A 19,339-nucleotide genomic window follows, 5' to 3' on the forward strand; every position below is an offset into this window, starting at 1 on the left:
TTAGAGTCATACCTTCCAGTTTCGAAACAGAAAACTTGAACGTTTGTTCTACGAAAAATTGTTCTGTGGTAAGTGTGGTGCATTAAATTAAAGGTACTGATCTCCCCTTTAATTTGGTATGCGCACTTTTTTGAACGAAGTCCATTTATGGCTTCCAGACTGGATTTGGGTCATACCCTCCAGTTTCGAAACAGAAAACTTTTACGTTTGTTCTACGAAAACAGTTCTGGGGAATGTGTGGAACACATACCCCAAATGAGATGCCTGATATACTGTTTATTTACAAAGAAATTTATGGATTTGTTGAGTTTATTTCCGTGATATAAAAAAAGTACGTCTGGTTGTTTTCAGAGTTGCCGTGTTTTTTCTAATAATTTTATTTGTATATAAAATCGCTTAGTTTTAACAAATACAAATTTATCATCCAACAAGTGTGGACGATGTGTTTGCGAGCGAAAATTTGACCGGAGTTGCGAACTGGGCTTATAGTAGAAATTAGTTTAAAATGTTATGTCACCTTGTATAGTTATCTTCAATGTTACCATCAACCGTATCTGTGCTGCCCTCCAGTTTCTAAATAAAAATCCGGCATGATTGTTCTACAAAAAAAAAACAATTCTGGGATATGTGTGGTACACTAAATTAGAGGTACTGATCTTCCCTTCAATTTGGTATACACACTTTTTTTAACCCAAGCCCATTTATGGTTCCCAGACTGGATTTAGAGTCATACCCTCCAGTTTCGAAACAGAAAACTTGAACGTTTGTTCTACGAAAAATTGTTCTGTGGTAAGTGTGTTGCACTAAATTAAAGGTACTGATCTCCCCTTTAATTTGGTATGCGCACTTTTTTGAACGAAGTCCATTTATGGCTTCCAGATGTCGTGGACCCCGGAGGGTCCGAACTGTCTCAGCGGAGAAAGGGGACATAGTGTGCTGGCGAGCGCTGGCTGTTGGCGTTAGAGCTCCGGCTGTGGCTCAGTCTGGGGCGCGGTTCTTGCCAACACACCATGTCCAGAGACAGGTGACCAAAAATTCAAATTTCAAACCAGCTCTGGATGGAAATGAAAAACACAGGGTCCCACTTATGTTAAGGCAGGCATGTCTTTCGCCTTCTTACTCGCACCTTCCGCTATGGATTCGCTCTTCAGGGGGCACTGAGACATCCTACAGTGCCCTGGACGGCCCACCCCAACCATGGTATCCGTTGTCCAACAGTTTTGGATACCCCAGAATCGGTCTCCCTTATCCCCCCTTACAGCTTGGTGCCCTACCCCCTTCTTACCTTAAATAACTACTCCTCCATTGTGAAATGAAAACTAGGCAAAGGCGAATTTCATTTCAAACGTTATAAACGGTATGTATTTATTAAGCCAAATCAAAAATTCATTGCCAGACAAAGTTCAATCAAACGAAAAAGCAAAGAAAACAAAACAAGGAATTGCATAGTGGCAATTAAAAAAACTTCAATTATATAGACTCCTCTCCTTCAAAGAGAAAAATAGTAATAAAATTCTCCTTCCTCCACAGGTGTATTGGGTCTTCTCTTGGTGTCTGGCCTTCCTTCAGGGTCGTCTCTCCTAACTGGAGTCAGTGCTGGGGCGGCTGAGCAGTGCCCACGCTTTCCTCTTGTCTGTCCGTCCGTCTGGTTGTGGTAAGTATGTGTATTCCGGCTGTATTGTATTTCCCGTAAATAAAAGCTTTGGCTTTTTTTTTTTATGTCTTACATGTTTATTCCTTTTTAAAGGCCTAAGTTCGCAAAGCGAACACCAACAGCAGTAAGGGCTCCTTTCCGCCCCAAAGGTCTAGAATCTTTACCCCCTGGCCCTAGGTTGAGCTCGACCTAACAGCTGAGGACAGCGCCTATTTATTCTAGCGCTGTGTTACTTATAGAAAGGTAAGTGTCTGGTGTTTGCCTGCCTAGCCGCTTTATTAACAAATAACCTTCTTTTTATTCGTAGGAAATATGTGTGTCAAGGTCCTGTCCGTCCGTCTAAGTTCACGTATACGTCCCGCAATAGTGTTTGTGAGGAAAAGGGTACCTGCAGCACTGTCGGCTGACCAGTGCTTTTGATATAGAGCTTCCCACGATGGACAGAGGAGGTGGAGGTGTAGCTTTATGTTTTCGCGTTTGGCTTTTTGTTATTTTGTGATCAACTTTAGTGGTGTCTATTGTCTTTGATTTTCAAGTTTAGGATTTTTAACTATTGACTTTGATTTGGTTTTTAGTTTTTTTTTTTCTTTTCAGGTCTTTTATTATTACATTGGTATTTTCCTTTTTTTTTTCAGGTTCTTTGGCTTTGTTTCGAAACTTTTCCCTTTTCAGGTTCCTTTTTATTTAATTTGATAACATTTCTTTTTTTTTTTCCAGAGTTTTCATAGATTTTCTTTTTCAGCTTTTAATAACTTTCAGTTCGATTTATTTTAATCACCTTTTTTTTTCATAATCTTCTTTTTCAGCTCTTTAGTTTTTTTAATTTGTATTTATTTTCATTTATTTTGTTACAGCTTTTAAAACTTCTCAATAATTTATAGTTAATTTTTTTTCCTCTTTCAGCAAATGTGCTGAAAGTTCAATAAATCACTTTAAAACTTTGAATTTGGTCTTTTTCTTTGTTGTTGGGTAAAAGCCAGTTCCGCCTCCTTTTCTCTGCCGAATCCAAAACCAAAAAAAAAAAAAAGCCTTCTCTCTTTTTGAAAACACCACTTTCTACACTCCTGATGACACCACCTCTTACTGCTTGCACGGCTCCATCCAAAAAGAACTCGTCATCTTCCCTTTACTGTCCATCATGGTTCCCCCAAGCCATCTTGTCCACCGAGGAACCATCATAAAATTTTGTTTTCCAAAATAGCAAAAACAAACAACATATGGTTTCCTCGATTTTCATTGTAGTAGTTACCTTTGTATGTGGAGGTAACATATGCTGGTATCGCAGGGTTGCATTCACCAGCTGCCATAAAAAAAACAGACTGTTCAAACCCAGATGTCGCTCTTCTCTAATCAGACATAGGGTGACACGCTACAAACCCAATCATCCTTTAGACGTCACCGTCATAGGATGGGAGGGAAAAACAAATTTTTGTCATGTATATAATAACATAACGTGTGAACGTAGCATTAGTCAAACCTATCTCAGTGGGTGTAGCCTCCTTAAGAAAAAGTAATTCTTCTCCAATAAATGTACCTTGGGCTATAAGTATACCTTGAGTCGAGTAGTACCTATCCGGTACTCGACTAACCAGTTATACCTTCCTTAGACATACCTTGATCAAATTAATTATATCACTAAAGCGGACGGACGGAAAAAATATGCTGAATAAGCATTTAAATTAAAAGGTAAGTAAAAGTGGTAAAACTAAATATTGTGAAATAAAAACGAAAAAAAAATAAAATAAAATAAGCATATAAAAATGCTTTGAATAAAAAAATTACAAGGTGCGTCCAAAAAAAACCAAAAAAAGTGCGGTAAACTTTACGCGTGTGCGTGTGTGTGTGTATAGAAATGAATGGACGAGTAACTACGCCAAAAAAACTTAATAAAAAAAACTCTACTTGCCTAACAAAACGCAATAAAAATGAAATGTAAATAAACAAAAGTGTAATGTATAGAAAATTATATGCCGGCCGTGGAGGAATTCCCATGAAAAAGTGAATTATAAGATAAAAATTGTTATACGGTGCTGTGTGTGTGTGAATGGAACCAAACGGCAGTAAACTAAAATAACAGGCACCGGCCAGTAAATAATGCCGGACAAAGAATTAATAGGAAAAAAAAAGGTAAAAACCTAAATTTTTAATAACCAACAGTGAAAATTGGCAGAAAAATAAATTTAAGTGGTTATGTACAAATCATATGTGGTTTGCAAAACGTAACCTACAAAAAAAACTAACTAAAAAAAATTCAACCAAAAAAAAAAAACGGTTTAATTTGATGTGCAAGTGTGTGTGACTTTAAGTGCGTATTACTTTACGGTATCCCTACCATCATCTGTAAACCACTCAAATCATGAATGGAGGTGGGGGTGCTAAAACCAAACTGAGTGCCAAGACAAATTACTCCGCAAAAAGTGAAGTGTGAGAAACCAACAAAAACAATTGCGGAAAATGTGTGTGTGTCATGTGCCTAATGTAATGCAAACATAGAACAGGTGTTAACACTCTCTTCTTCTTGTGATTTACACAGATCGAAAGAAACAGAACGATAATGAAATGCTGTGAATCATTTATAAGTTCAATGAACGCAAAGTGAAAGTGTTGTGAGAAAGTTAAAGTAAAATCAAGGTAAAATCTCAACTTGGAAAACGGAAAAAAAAATAAAAGAAAATTTATAAAAATTGTGTAAACACAAAAAAATTAAAGGAAATGGAAAATTAGAAATTTTCGAAATAAAAATAAAAAAACTCTACCAAAGAAAATTTTCGGAACCAAAGCTAAAATGTTTGAATGAAATTAATGTGAAACAAAAGAATTATTTCAGTGAAAATACATACACCAAAGTTAAAAATGTTAAAAAAAACAATATAAACAAAATTAAAGTCTATTTTCGTTTGGTCAAATAAGTGAAAATAACAAGCCGCTAATTTAAATCAGAAAAATTTTAAATGACAAAAAAAAACAAGAATCTAAAAAAAAACTACGAAGCTCCCAAAGATAAAAATACAATGAGATTCAAAAGCAAAAATTCCTCAAAATTCTAAATTTCAAAAAAAAATAAAAACAAAAATTCCTCTAAAAAAATTAAAAATATCAAACCAAAGGAAAATCTTAAAATAATAAATAATTTTAGAAAAAAAATTGCATTTTGACTAAACAAACTTTCTTCTTGGTTCTCTTTCCAGATGCTGCAACGACACCAAACTCGCATCGGCCGCTTCGCTTGAGAGCACGGACCATACCAGACGTGGACCAGCGACATAATGTGCCCAGGGCAGATGAACTGGTAATTGTCAAATAAATAATACGCCACGGCGTATTCTTTATTACTCCTCTCAGCCCCCTACTTGCACTCACCACGGCATCCCTCGCCCCATGTCCAAGATGCCATAGCGATAGAAAGACGGGTCGGCCCGACATACACCGAGGTCGTCAAGAGGCTCTACCGTGGTTGAGTGATCTCCTGGGGCCGGCATCGAAAGATGACAATCTCTCGTCCGGACAAAACGCCTTCCGCCGCAACTCGCGCTCCATGTCCAAGATGCCATAGTGATAGAAAGACGGGTCACCCACTGCGAGGTTGACAGCGAGCTCTCCGGCGGTCGAGGCACCCCAGATAGGCAGAGAGAAATGGCACTACCTCGTTCTAACCCCTGTGCACATTACACCACTGGAACACTCCTGGCGGCCCCGCACTCGCGACTGCGTAAGACCACGAGTTTCGTCGCTCTCAGTCCCCGACGGATAATTCAGGTAAGTATAAGGTAAGTATAAAGTTCCAATCCTCTAGGTCCATTTACTCATCGTACACACACACACGTCCTTCACCGCCTGTTGACCATGGGATGTAACTTGCAAGGAATTTTATGGAAGCAATTCAAATGACCATCTATAGACGGTTTCGCCTAAACTGCCACCCAAGGCGAACAAAAAAAAATCTAAGTTTAACCCAGAAACTGCGTGCCTGCCAAAACTAAAGCTAAGTATCCTTAAATCTAAAATTAAAAGATAATTCAAATTCTAATTCATTTCAATACTTATCCTACAGCCTACTATTCTATTGCCTTGCATCTACTATCCTTGGATTCCTAAGGAGGATTTGGAAAGTACCATAAACCAGGTAAGTGATTGCTACTTCCTCATCAAAGGTGTCGCCGTAGTATAGCGATCTATCATCGTTATGCCTATTGCTTAAGATCCTTCGCGTGGTATACCCCTATTGTCCTGCCTTTCAAGTCTTCAATCTCGTAAAGACATCTTCCCACCGGGCGTACAATCCGACATCTCAAATACTTTTTGTTGAGTTTGGCATTAACGCCCTTACTAAAATCGCTCAATTGGTGATTTCGACGGTATACCTCTTGACCCGGGAAGAATCGAACCGCTCTAGCCCTTGTATTATACTTAACGGCCCTGCCTGTATAGGCCTTCGATATGTTCTTTCGAAGCCGTTCCCTTACGAGTTCCAATTGGGTAGCCTTAGGCAAAGCGGCATACTCCGGGTCCTTCATGACATCTAACTGGCGAGCCAACCTGTACACGCTTCCATGAGTTACCATATTTGTTCCAAATAGAGCAAAATATGGTGTCATACCCGTGGAAGCATGTACCGAAGATCGCAGGGCACATTCGATGGCCGAGATATTCTGGTCCCACTCCTTCTGATCTTCCTGCAAATAGGACCTTATTGCTGCCAGTATAGATTGGTTCACTCGCTCCGAAGCGTTAGCCTGGGGCGAGTAAAGACCTGTCCTGAAATGGGTGACCCCATAGGCTTCGAGGAAAGCAGTAAAATCCTTGCTCGTGAACTGCTTACCGTTATCAGACATCAGGGTCTCAGGCACGCCAAACTTATGGAAAACCTCTGTCGTCAAGAACCGGATTACGTTGCGCGATGTGGCCCTTCCCATGGGTTTGAGCAAAACAAACTTGGTGAGGTGGTCCAGAACGATAAATATGAACGAATTTCCGGTCTTCGACCGAACATAAGGCCCCAGAAAATCTACATAGACTTTTTGGAACGGCCTATCGATCTGGACTTCCTCACCCATGGGCTGCTGCATATTCTGGAAATTAGGCTTCGACTCCTTACATGTCTGGCATCTCTGCACGTAAGCTCGCACTTGAGCACCCATATTCGGCCAGTAAAACATCTCCTTCAAACGCCTCAAGGTCTTGTGAAAGCCTGAGTGGGCGGCCGTTGGTGGGTTATGTGCCTTGGCGATAGCCTCCGAGGTTACCTCCTCTGGTACCCATAGCTTCCAGGCGAACTCTTCGCTGGGTATATCTGTGGTCACCGGAACCGTCCTTTTATAGAGGCGACCATCCTTAACGCGAAGATCAGGCAACCTTTCTCCATTCTCCTCGACCACCCTTACCTTCTCGAGGTAGTTTTCGGCCCTGAACTCCGGTGCGTCCATGTCCAACAAGCGCCAGAAACCAAGCTCATCCATATTATACCGTGAGAGAGCGTCAGGCACCACATTCTGGCTTCCTCGCCGATGCTCAATCTCAAAGCTATGCCCTTGAAGCAATAAGCTCCACCGGGCCAATCGTCCGCTTAACTCCTTGTTGGACATTAGCCATTTTAGGGACGAATGGTCGGTGATTACCGTGAAGGGCATAAGCTCAATATATGGCCTGAATTTCTTGAGTGCCACGACTACCGCCAGACACTCTCGCTCTGTTACGGAATAATTTTTCTGAGCTGCCGTTAACTTCTTTGAAACGTAGGCTATTGGGTGCTCTCCGCCGTCATCGTCCTTTTGAAAAAGAACTCCTCCCACACCCACATCCGAAGCGTCGCATTGGACATAAAAATGTCTTTCAAAATCGGGGTGCCTCAGGACGGGACTCCTCGTAAGAGCCTCTTTTAACTTTTCAAAAGCAGATTTCGCTGCCTCTCCAAATTCGAAGGTCTTCCCCTTTTTCAATGTATTAAAAATGGGCTCGGCAATTGTGGCATAATCTGCTATAAACCGGCGGTACCACCCAGTCATTCCCGTGAAGCTTCGTACTTGCTTCGCACTTTTGGGGAAGGCAAAATCCATTATGGCCGATACCTTACCCGGGTCTGGCTTCAACCGGCCTCCACCGACGATGTACCCCAGATAGCGCAATTCTCGGAAACAAAATTTTGACTTGGCCACATTAATTGTGAGGCCGGCCTGCGTGAGCAGAACAGCCACTTGTCTCAGCAGCTCTAGGTGCGTCCCGAAATCTGGAGCCACGATTAGCAAGTCGTCCAGGTAGACGAACACCCTCTCACGCAGATGTGCAGGGATGACTTTATCCATTAACCTACATAACCTTTGGGCCGCGTTACACAGCCCAAAAGGCATAACGGTAAAATGGTATAAAGGCCTCCCTGGAACGGTAAAAGCGGTCTTCTCCCGGCTTTTCATATCGAGCGGGATTTGCCAGAAAGCATCTTTCAAATCCACACTCGAAATGAAATGCGTATCTCCAAGCCGGCTGAGCAGGCCCTCTATGTTTGGGAGCGGATAAGCATCCTTAACCGTAAGGGCATTGAGCTTCCGGGCGTCCAGGCATAGTCGGTTTTTTGTGCCCTTTCGGACTAAAGTCACCGGGTTATTCCATGGGCTTTGGCTTGGCTCAATGACCTTCATGTCAAGCATTCTGTCCAGCTCGGCAAACATTAAGCGCTGCACAGCTGGAGAGACGGGATAGTGCCTTTGTTTTACCGGTTCCGCATCTGCAGTGTCGATAATGTGCATCTCTAGAGAGGTCTTGCCCAAACCTCGATGCTCAAAGGATGGATAACGCTCAATTACCGTGGCCAATCTTCTCTCCTCATCTTCGTTTAAGGCGTGACGGGATGGGTCAACTGGTTCTTCATCCTCTTCAGCCCCCAGGGACAAACTCTCGACGCTGGCCACCAACTTAAAAGCCTTCATAAAATCGATGCCCAGGTATAGGGCCTTGCTCAAGGCTGGGACCAAAAAGAACTCAATCTGTTTCTCAAGTTTCTTAACTTTTACCTTCACTCGGATGCGGCCTACGACCTCTAGGGGTGTCTCGTCCGCTGTATGAACTACGGCTCTATATGCAAACATGGGAATCCTGGCCTTTTCGACCCTTTCAATGCAATCCTGGCCAAGGCAACTCACCGTGGCGCCACTGTCCAACAGTCCCTCGACCTCTTCCTCACCAATCTTTATCCGCATGTAAAGCCGGGAATCTTCACCCTCATACAATTTCGCAGAGGCTATTTCTTTTCTAAGGTCTTTCCTTTTCTTGTACCTGAGCCTGGCTTTCTCAATTCTTGTCTTATTCACCTTGAGGTTACCTTCGCTAAAAATTCTGTTTCTAACCTCTTGGTACTTCGCCCTCCTTATGGTCCAAGGCGTTATTTCCTTTAATCTCAATTCAGAATTTAATTCATTCTCCAATTCATTCTTAATCCTATCCTTATTCTCTAAAATAGTTACTCCAGCGGAGTCCTGCTCCACATGATCGGCTACTACTGGGGGTGCATCGGTTTCGGGCGCGTTTCCCCCTCTCTCGGGCCCGCTTGTCGGTTTCCCTGACACCGCGGACATTTGGGTTTCACCACGTTCTCCATCCCGCACCCATAGCAAAACAGTTTCCTTGTGGTGGATGGGCAGTCCACAAAACCGTGGCCCTTCTCCCGGCAGTTCCAACAGATATAATTGGACTGCCTACTGATGGCTTCTATTTCCAGTTCCGGCTCCTCTTGGTCATATTCCAGCTCATTTACTCTAGGGGCAAATTGCTGGCGGTGTGCCTGAGCGAACTGCCTTTGATTTGCTAGCAGCAACTCCGCCTTCCTACACTCCTCTCTGAAGTGCTGCAACCCATACATTCTTATCGGAAAGACCAGCGCCGCCATTGCCTGTTTGAGATTGCCTTTCATCATCTCCACCATCATCTCCTCCCTCATGGGCTCCCGTTGCTGGTGGCGAAGGCGCAGCATAGCGTTACAGAAGTCCTCGAACGACTCGTGGGACCCTTGCCTTCGGTCCATCATCCTCCTCTGTATATCGAAGTCGCTCTCGAACTTCCGAAACTGCGCCAGGAATGCCTGTTTCAATTCCGGATAACTGCGAATGTACCCCAACCTCCTCTGCATCCAGTACCACTCCTCCGCCGGTCCCTCCAGCAGCTGTGGGAACTTCACCAGCACCTCATCCCACTCACACCGATAATCCTCCCGAAGCTGTTCTATACGGAACATAAAATCCTCGGCGCTCATCGACTTCGTGGTGCCATCAAACTTCACCCGCCATTTCTCCACATCTATTCTTCTAATGGCCTGACGATTCGGAATAGGCGAAACTTGCGGGTAATGTGGCGCCGGCGCGTTTACAGCATTCGGAAGATATGTGTTTCTGTCACCCAGGTGGTACTGCTCCGGTGGTGGATGAGGGGATGGCCACCCATCCGGTGGTCTCTGCGGGGCGTCTACGGCTGGAAAGGTTTGGTACTGATTCATTGTTGGCTCTCGGTACTCGCTGCCTCTCGGAATTCGATTCGATGGTGGTATCTGCTGGCCTACGGCCGTGTGTGGCTGCGCTGGTTGTGCGGTCGCTGTCTGTGGGACGCCTGTGCCCATCGGAACATTTAAGTGGGCCAAGCTCTGCTGTACAAGCTGGGGTACCAGCTGCCTCAACTTCTCATCGAGTAACCTGATGAGCTCTAACTGTCCCACACCAATGGCCGAATCTATGACCGCGTTTAGGGAACCTCCTTCTCGTGGAGCTTGGTAAAGCGCCTGGCGTGCAGCATTCGTCTCCCGGTTCTCTCTACGTTCTCTCTGGACCGTCTGAGCTGTCAAGCTGCTGAACTCCGGCGTGTCCGGAGTTATACGTACGTCCGACATATCCGATACCGACAAGGCTGGACTGGAAACCGCGGACGTGACCATCATGGGGGTGACTGTTGCTGTTGTTGTGGCCATTGCCATTGCCGAGGCTGCTGCTGTGGTCGTAATGGCTGTCGCCATGTTGGTTACTGTGGTTGTTGTTGTTGCCATAGCCGATGTGGTCGGATCAGGAACCTCACTAGTGTAACTATTTGCTCTGGTATTGACCATTAAACCTACTCCAACCTATAACCTATACTACTAATTAAACTTGATGACAATTCCAAATTCCCAAATTCAGCCAACTCAAACTCTAAATACACTAATTATGTCTTCTTTAAACGCAGATATGAAAACCAAAATTCACAAACAAGGTAGAAAGTGTAGTGCATATATCCTACTATAAGGTGGGGAACAAGTGAGAGAAGAGCAAATCTAAGCGGATAAGCGAAGCATTCTAAGTTTCCAAATAGGACTTCTCCAAACGTATCCGGAAACTGCTTTCTCTGCCGTAATGTATTGTATGACCCTGAGATGCTGTAGTATATTGGTATTACGTTTGCTACCTACGGACATAACCACACGGCTGTTGTTGAAAACATAAAGATAAACCCAACAACGTCTCATGTGCTTTGGCTCATGGGTATGATTGTATTAAGCGGACGGACAGGTAAGCAAAAGTAATTTGGGCTATTGCAGTTAACTATTGTATATAATGGCATCTCCTTCTCTCCTCAGGCCCGTCGCAAACGAAATGCGGATACCAAAATCCTTAAACTTCGTGACTTACGGGAGTTAAAGATTAGTAAAACACCGTGCCCCATCCTGCATCTAACCAGCTTCCAGTCACCACCAGTTTGGCACGCGATCCAAGCTTTTGAAAACTTACGATCGGGACTCAATCCGGTAACCGAAATCCGATCAGTTGCTGGCTGTGGCGATAAAATGATGCGGTCAACCCGATAACTCGGGCCCCATGTTGCGGGCGCCATTCTTGTCGTGGACCCCGGAGGGTCCGAACTGTCTCAGCGGAGAAAGGGGACATAGTGTGCTGGCGAGCGCTGGCTGTTGGCGTTAGAGCTCCGGCTGTGGCTCAGTCTGGGGCGCGGTTCTTGCCAACACACCATGTCCAGAGACAGGTGACCAAAAATTCAAATTTCAAACCAGCTCTGGATGGAAATGAAAAACACAGGGTCCCACTTATGTTAAGGCAGGCATGTCTTTCGCCTTCTTACTCGCACCTTCCGCTATGGATTCGCTCTTCAGGGGGCACTGAGACATCCTACAGTGCCCTGGACGGCCCACCCCAACCATGGTATCCGTTGTCCAACAGTTTTGGATACCCCAGAATCGGTCTCCCTTATCCCCCCTTACAGCTTGGTGCCCTACCCCCTTCTTACCTTAAATAACTACTCCTCCATTGTGAAATGAAAACTAGGCAAAGGCGAATTTCATTTCAAACGTTATAAACGGTATGTATTTATTAAGCCAAATCAAAAATTCATTGCCAGACAAAGTTCAATCAAACGAAAAAGCAAAGAAAACAAAACAAGGAATTGCGTAGTGGCAATTAAAAAAACTTCAATTATATAGACTCCTCTCCTTCAAAGAGAAAAATAGTAATAAAATTCTCCTTCCTCCACAGGTGTATTGGGTCTTCTCTTGGTGTCTGGCCTTCCTTCAGGGTCGTCTCTCCTAACTGGAGTCAGTGCTGGGGCGGCTGAGCAGTGCCCACGCTTTCCTCTTGTCTGTCCGTCCGTCTGGTTGTGGTAAGTATGTGTATTCCGGCTGTATTGTATTTCCCGTAAATAAAAGCTTTGGCTTTTTTTTTTTATGTCTTACATGTTTATTCCTTTTTAAAGGCCTAAGTTCGCAAAGCGAACACCAACAGCAGTAAGGGCTCCTTTCCGCCCCAAAGGTCTAGAATCTTTACCCCCTGGCCCTAGGTTGAGCTCGACCTAACAGCTGAGGACAGCGCCTATTTATTCTAGCGCTGTGTTACTTATAGAAAGGTAAGTGTCTGGTGTTTGCCTGCCTAGCCGCTTTATTAACAAATAACCTTCTTTTTATTCGTAGGAAATATGTGTGTCAAGGTCCTGTCCGTCCGTCTAAGTTCACGTATACGTCCCGCAATAGTGTTTGTGAGGAAAAGGGTACCTGCAGCACTGTCGGCTGACCAGTGCTTTTGATATAGAGCTTCCCACGATGGACAGAGGAGGTGGAGGTGTAGCTTTATGTTTTCGCGTTTGGCTTTTTGTTATTTTGTGATCAACTTTAGTGGTGTCTATTGTCTTTGATTTTCAAGTTTAGGATTTTTAACTATTGACTTTGATTTGGTTTTTAGTTTTTTTTTTTCTTTTCAGGTCTTTTATTATTACATTGGTATTTTCCTTTTTTTTTTCAGGTTCTTTGGCTTTGTTTCGAAACTTTTCCCTTTTCAGGTTCCTTTTTATTTAATTTGATAACATTTCTTTTTTTTTTTCCAGAGTTTTCATAGATTTTCTTTTTCAGCTTTTAATAACTTTCAGTTCGATTTATTTTAATCACCTTTTTTTTTCATAATCTTCTTTTTCAGCTCTTTAGTTTTTTTAATTTGTATTTATTTTCATTTATTTTGTTACAGCTTTTAAAACTTCTCAATAATTTATAGTTAATTTTTTTTTCCTCTTTCAGCAAATGTGCTGAAAGTTCAATAAATCACTTTAAAACTTTGAATTTGGTCTTTTTCTTTGTTGTTGGGTAAAAGCCAGTTCCGCCTCCTTTTCTCTGCCGAATCCAAAACCAAAAAAAAAAAAAAGCCTTCTCTCTTTTTGAAAACACCACTTTCTACACTCCTGATGACACCACCTCTTACTGCTTGCACGGCTCCATCCAAAAAGAACTCGTCATCTTCCCTTTACTGTCCATCATGGTTCCCCCAAGCCATCTTGTCCACCGAGGAACCATCATAAAATTTTGTTTTCCAAAATAGCAAAAACAAACAACATATGGTTTCCTCGATTTTCATTGTAGTAGTTACCTTTGTATGTGGAGGTAACATATGCTGGTATCGCAGGGTTGCATTCACCAGCTGCCATAAAAAAAACAGACTGTTCAAACCCAGATGTCGCTCTTCTCTAATCAGACATAGGGTGACACGCTACACAGACTGGATTTTGAGTCATACCCTCCAGTTTCGAAACAGAAAACTTGAACGTTTGTTCTACGAAAACAGTTCTGGGGTATGTGTGGAACACCATATTAATCAATTGATCTCCCCTTTAATTTGGAATACGGACTTTTTTGTACGAAGTCCATTTATGGTCTCCAGACTGAATTTTGTGTCCTGCCCTCCAGTTTCTGAACTGAAATCTGGAAGGTTTATTTTACGCAAAACAGTTCTGGGTTAACTGTGGTATACTAAATTAAAGGTATAGATCTCTTCTTTAATTTGGTATACGGACTTCTTTGAACGAAGTCCATTTATGGCTTCCGCACTGGATTAAGTATCCTGCCCTTCAGTTTCAAAATAAAAATCTGGAAGGTTTGTTTTACGAAAAACAGTTCTGGGATATATGTTGTACACCAAATTAAAGGTATTGATCTCCCATTTAATTTGGTGTATGAACTTTTTTGAACGAAGTCCATTTATGGCTTTCAGAGTGGATTTAGTGTCCTGCCCTTTAGTTTCAAAATAGAATTATGGAAGGATTGTTTTACAAAAAACAATTAAGTGTGGTATACCAATTTAAATGTATTGATCTCCCCTTTAATTTGAACGAAGTCCATTTACGTCCTATCAGAATGAAATTAGTTTATTCACATAATTTCCGTACATGCAGATTTTTTTGCGTATCGTCACCCTGTACGACTGCCATCTTTCGCAGGTTCATTAAGTTTTGTGAATACGGCCGTTAAAATACAGCGGACGAAAATGCAACGAAAATTACTTTTTTATCATGTTGGCCCAAGTTGAAAAAAGATTCGTCCAAGCTTTTAATGAATGTCAAATTTCCGTTCAGTAAATAACTTATAGCCTGTTTGTGGATGTCGAACAATAATCTAGACAAACAAACAACAATCGCTCGAAATTGAATCTTTTTGGTTTGTGTCAGTCAATGTTCCCATTTTAACATACTTACGATTTTGGGATTGTCCTAGGTGTGTTTTTCGATTTCTCCTAATCTACTACCAATTTGTATGTACGGTTGTGCAACTATGTTATAATTTTCTTTATTTCAATTACATACACATGTTCAAAACATTATTAACATACAAAATTGTTGTGCAACTATGTTATAATTTTCTTTATTTCAATTACATACACATGTTCAAAACATTATTAACATACAAAATTGTGATGTGTTTAACAAAAAACAAATGGAATCATTAATCGGCGTTTACTTTTTTTAGCGGGTGAGGAGAAGCCCAACACTCTACAACTACCACAAGGCACTCCCGCACGGGATAACTATTAGCACCACATAGTCTGAAAGTTTGAGATCCAAACTGTGTAGTGTTCATCGTTGTCACGAGAAGCTTAGCTGCGTCCACAGGTTGCGGAGAAGCCCAACACTCTACAACTACCACAAGGCACTCCCGCACGGGATAACTATTAGCACCACATAGTCTGAAAGTTTGAGATCCAAACTGTGTAGTGTTCATCGTTGTCACGAGAAGCTTAGCTGCGTCCACAGGTTGCGGATACTGGAGTGGTCCATACGGAGTAGCTGCAACTACAGTCGCGGGCAATCAGCGGTAACGAGTCTCAGTAAGAACCCGGATGGCACCTGTTCTTGCATAAATACTTAGTGCCTATGATGCTCGATATAACAAGGCGAGTTTTTGGAGTGTTTAAATAACGAATTGCCATCTTGTCCCCGCGGCGATCCCGGAACGAGCTTGCTCATCTATGGAGCTTGACGAGGATCGCCACCTCTACATACGGGCATGGCTACAACAACAACAAAAACCTCGAGGCACAAAGGAACAATTTTTTACTTTTGCAGCTCCTAGAAGCTCTCATTTGTGCCCAAATTTGCAGAAGTACCCTAACGATGGATATCCGTAAATTTTTATAGACAATCTTTTTTGGCCCTTTATTTTTATCATAGAAAATCAAATGTTTTTTTGCATTCGATTGTTGCTAATAAATTCTTGCTTGAAAGCAAATTATCATGAAACTGGTTTGACATTGGCTTCCCATTGACAACTGTTATAATATACATAAACCTATTTTTGTATGGGAATGTTTACGTTTTTGTTCGGCTTGTCGTTCGATAAATTCTTCGTTTAAAATGAGATACACAAACCCAAATCAGTTTTTTTTTGAAAAAACATGTCCGCAAGAGTTTTATAAGATAGCATAAAACGCTGTTCGCGTGAGGCCACCTTTTTAAATCCGTGTAGCGTGCAGTGTAAGAAAGAGATTAACGCCTTCTCTGAGAATAGCGCAATCCCCATCGTTTGTGTGCCGGGCAATAGCGGAGTAAGGAGGTATGAAAGGGCAGACGAGGCAGTGAACTGGCGTTAAAAAACTTGGTTAACCCGAAGCCTTTCTGGTCAACGCAGTGCAATTTAAGGGTGTTTGCAAAATTGGTGCGGTAAGTGATAGCATATGTAGGTCATGTGCGGAAGATGATGAGACGTTGGAGCATTTCCTATGTCATTGCCCGGTTTTCGAGGCCAAAAGACACCGGTACATAGGTGGAGACACAATACCAGACATGAACCAACTTAGTGGAGTGGTATGGAAGACAATATTGTAAGTAGAACGGAATTCCTAACTTAAAATTTTCTTTTTCGAGGTTACTTTTTAGAGCGTACAGCAAGCCGATTGTCGGCTTAGGTGTATGTCCATAGTGGCATGGGACGGATTAATATCCGCTTCCATTTTTCAACCTAAAGCCTAGTCCTGACTTCGGCTGTTCACAGAAACAACTGTCAAAACGCGCAATAAGAAATGGTGACGAAGATAATGCGAACACATTCCTTAAAAGTTGTACTGAGTTCTATGAGCAAAATAGAAGCGACATGTCGCTGCATCAGGGTAAATTTCGCACAATTTTAATTGAAAATATAATTTAATGCTCACAAAATGGGCCGAATCGACTCTGCTTCAATACTGTTGTTTGACTTTGGTCGTGTTCTGACAAAGAAAAGAGTCCTTCGCATTTCGCAATAATTTAATAGGGATTTTCGTTGTGAGTGAAGTCAGAGCCTTAACCTGAGGCATTAAATTGCTAGACATTAGAATGAAGAAGATAAGAAGCCAACATGCGTGGCAAAAATGGGGGTCAGATGGGCTGGAGAAGTTCCCTACAATCTGACATTTGAAGCTATTGTAGCCAAGAATGGCGAAAAGACTATATGCCTGATAACAATTTAGACAACCAAAAAGGTGTTCGTTTAGCCATAGTCCGGAACCTACCTCCGCAATTTCAGGCATTGCCAAAGGTGCTTGTCAGGACCCCTGTCAGTAGTGAAAGCGGTAGCTCCACCCCATCTAGGAGAGGTCCCCTGAACATACCAAGTTACCTCATATTGGTGAATAGCACCAACATTATCTTTCGGGGGTTTACATCGAGCCCATTGCCGAATTTTGGCAGCATACTATATGGACTCTGAACGGCCACACACCAAGATAAAAACGTCATCCTTGTAGCCAAAACAAACTTAATTTTCAAATGACCTGGAAATCCCACAAATATCCAAGAGTTTAAAAACGGGGTACAAAACCCGTCTTTGTGGTGATTGAGTTCTAATCGAAATATTCCTATTGAAGCCCTTTGCTAGTGGTACGTACGCCAATTTTACAGCCCATCAACATCGTATAAACTCAATTCAGGAGAAATCCTCTTGTCCACCAGAGACGTGTAAGAGACACACCGAGTCCGAAAGTCGTGCCGCAGTGCGACACCACTTTGGAGAGAAATTTTATATAGCATAGTACCTCACAAATGTTGCCAGCATAAGAAGGGGAAAACCACCTCTGAAATTTTTTCTGGTGGTCTTGCCTGGATTCGAACGTGGCGTTCAGCGTCATAAGCGGATATGATAACCTCTGCGCTACGGTGGCCTCCGCTACAATGAGTTAGTGAAAACTATTTAAACCTGCCGTCTTGGTGGTTTTGTTGGAAAAACCCCTGGAGCTAATGGAAATTTTAAGCATCTTTCCTCTTGCTCTGATTAGTCGAAGCAAATTTTGCCGAAAATTTTAAATGTCACGGCGAATCGAATTTTCTTTGCTCTGTTGACAAATTTTGATATACCAAGTTCGCAAAAAAGATGCTATGTTGTAGCAATTCGCCGATGCGGCCACCTTATAAATACGTCTTGGATGGTTGCATAGATTTTATGTTTTGTTTGTATTTTCTTTATATTCTAACTATTGTAAATTTGTATTAAAAGTCGTTGCTGGCAACCTTCAGTCTGTCACCATGTTTTCCGATTAGACAGTGACCTGTCATGACGGACACAATGATTGAGACGTCTGTTCTAGCCAATGACAGCAAAGCAATAATATTCGGCTAACCTCTTCGATATGACCAGTTCTAGATCTTTAGAGTACACCCCAAAGCCCACCTGGTCGTTTTGTTTGGAACCATCCGTATAGAAGTCTATGTAACTTCTGTTACCAGCGATATCGTAGTTCCAATCTGTTCTATCAGGAATAATGGTAAAGTAGTTTTTATCAAAAAGCGGCTCAGGTAGGGTGTAATCCACACTGCCTGGAACATCGAATATTGTATCAAGTATAACACAGTGTCCGTGGGCGCCACATGACCAATGAGAATGCTCCCTTAACCTCACGGCAGTGGTCGCTGCAATTTGGGTAGCCACAATGTACAGAGGCATAAGCATTAAATTCAGTGCATTAGATGGTGTTGTCCTCAGTGCGGCTGTAATGCACAAACAAGCCATCCATTGGATCCGGTTAAGTATTGAGCAGTAGGTGGATTTTTGAAGCGCCGTCCTCCAGACCACAACACCATATAGCATAAAAGGTCTTACAACTACAGTATATTCCCAACGCATGACAAGCGGTCTAAATTCCCAACTTTTGCCAATGGCTCTCTTGCAGGTGTATAGAGCAAGAGTGGCCTTTCTTGCCCTTTCCAAAATGTTGGAACTGAACATCAAGTTCAGTTTCCTGTCCAGCAAAAAACCCAGGAACTTTGCGCCACCCAAGGAGACAGGTTGCACTGTAGGCAACTTGTATCTCCTGCCGAAAAGGACTACTTCTGTCTTGGACGGATTTATACCCACACCAATTTCGGTAGCCCACTTTGCTGTTGGACGGATTTATACCCACTTGGACGGCTTCTGTCTTGGACGGATTTATACCCACACCAATTTCGGTAGCCCACTTTGCTGTTGCACGTAGAGCTTCCTGAAGTATATATCTTAGAGTGCTGGGAAACATAAAGGATGACAGATTAATAGGACGAAAATCGTTCGCCTTCGTGTGATAGGGATTTCCAGCTTTCGGAATAATAATAACCTTTATGTCCCTCCATCCCACAGGTATATATGAAATTCTGATACAAGCAGAGTATATCTTCCTAAGCCAGGGAACCAGCCTATCAGACGCAACTTGTTATTCAACCGGTGATACATCATTAAGGCCTAGTGACTTAAAGGAGTCGAAACTTCTTATGGCCCAAAGGATTTTCAGCTCAGACACAATTTCCCTAATGGCCTACGACGAATGCATATCAGTGACAACTTCTTCTGGCATCACGTTTTCCGTTGGAGAATTTCGCGGGAAATGTGTATCAACGAGTAGTTCTAGTGTTTCCTCACTAGACATTGTCCATACATTCTCGGACTTCTGGATATACCCCACCGTAATATGT

At 42.5% G+C, this 19,339-nt stretch overlaps 2 long non-coding RNA genes across 2 annotated transcripts; both read left to right on the top strand.

Annotated features, from left to right (window-relative positions):
- The first annotated feature begins 387 nt into the window (after positions 1-387).
- On the top strand, positions 388-15,664 carry LOC131995382 (uncharacterized). The gene is made up of 2 exons (XR_009397448.1): positions 388-789; positions 14,895-15,664. It is a non-coding gene; the product is annotated as an uncharacterized LOC131995382 (long non-coding RNA).
- LOC131995381 (uncharacterized) lies at positions 3,252-13,217 on the top strand. The gene is made up of 7 exons (XR_009397438.1): positions 3,252-3,340; positions 4,843-5,777; positions 10,850-11,172; positions 11,241-11,974; positions 12,148-12,271; positions 12,365-12,514; positions 12,579-13,217. It is a non-coding gene; the product is annotated as an uncharacterized LOC131995381 (long non-coding RNA).
- Positions 15,665-19,339: the final 3,675 nt, after the last annotated feature.

This window comes from Stomoxys calcitrans, chromosome 2 (assembly GCF_963082655.1).
Source record: "Stomoxys calcitrans chromosome 2, idStoCalc2.1, whole genome shotgun sequence".
Taxonomy (NCBI): Eukaryota; Metazoa; Arthropoda; class Insecta; order Diptera; family Muscidae; genus Stomoxys; species Stomoxys calcitrans.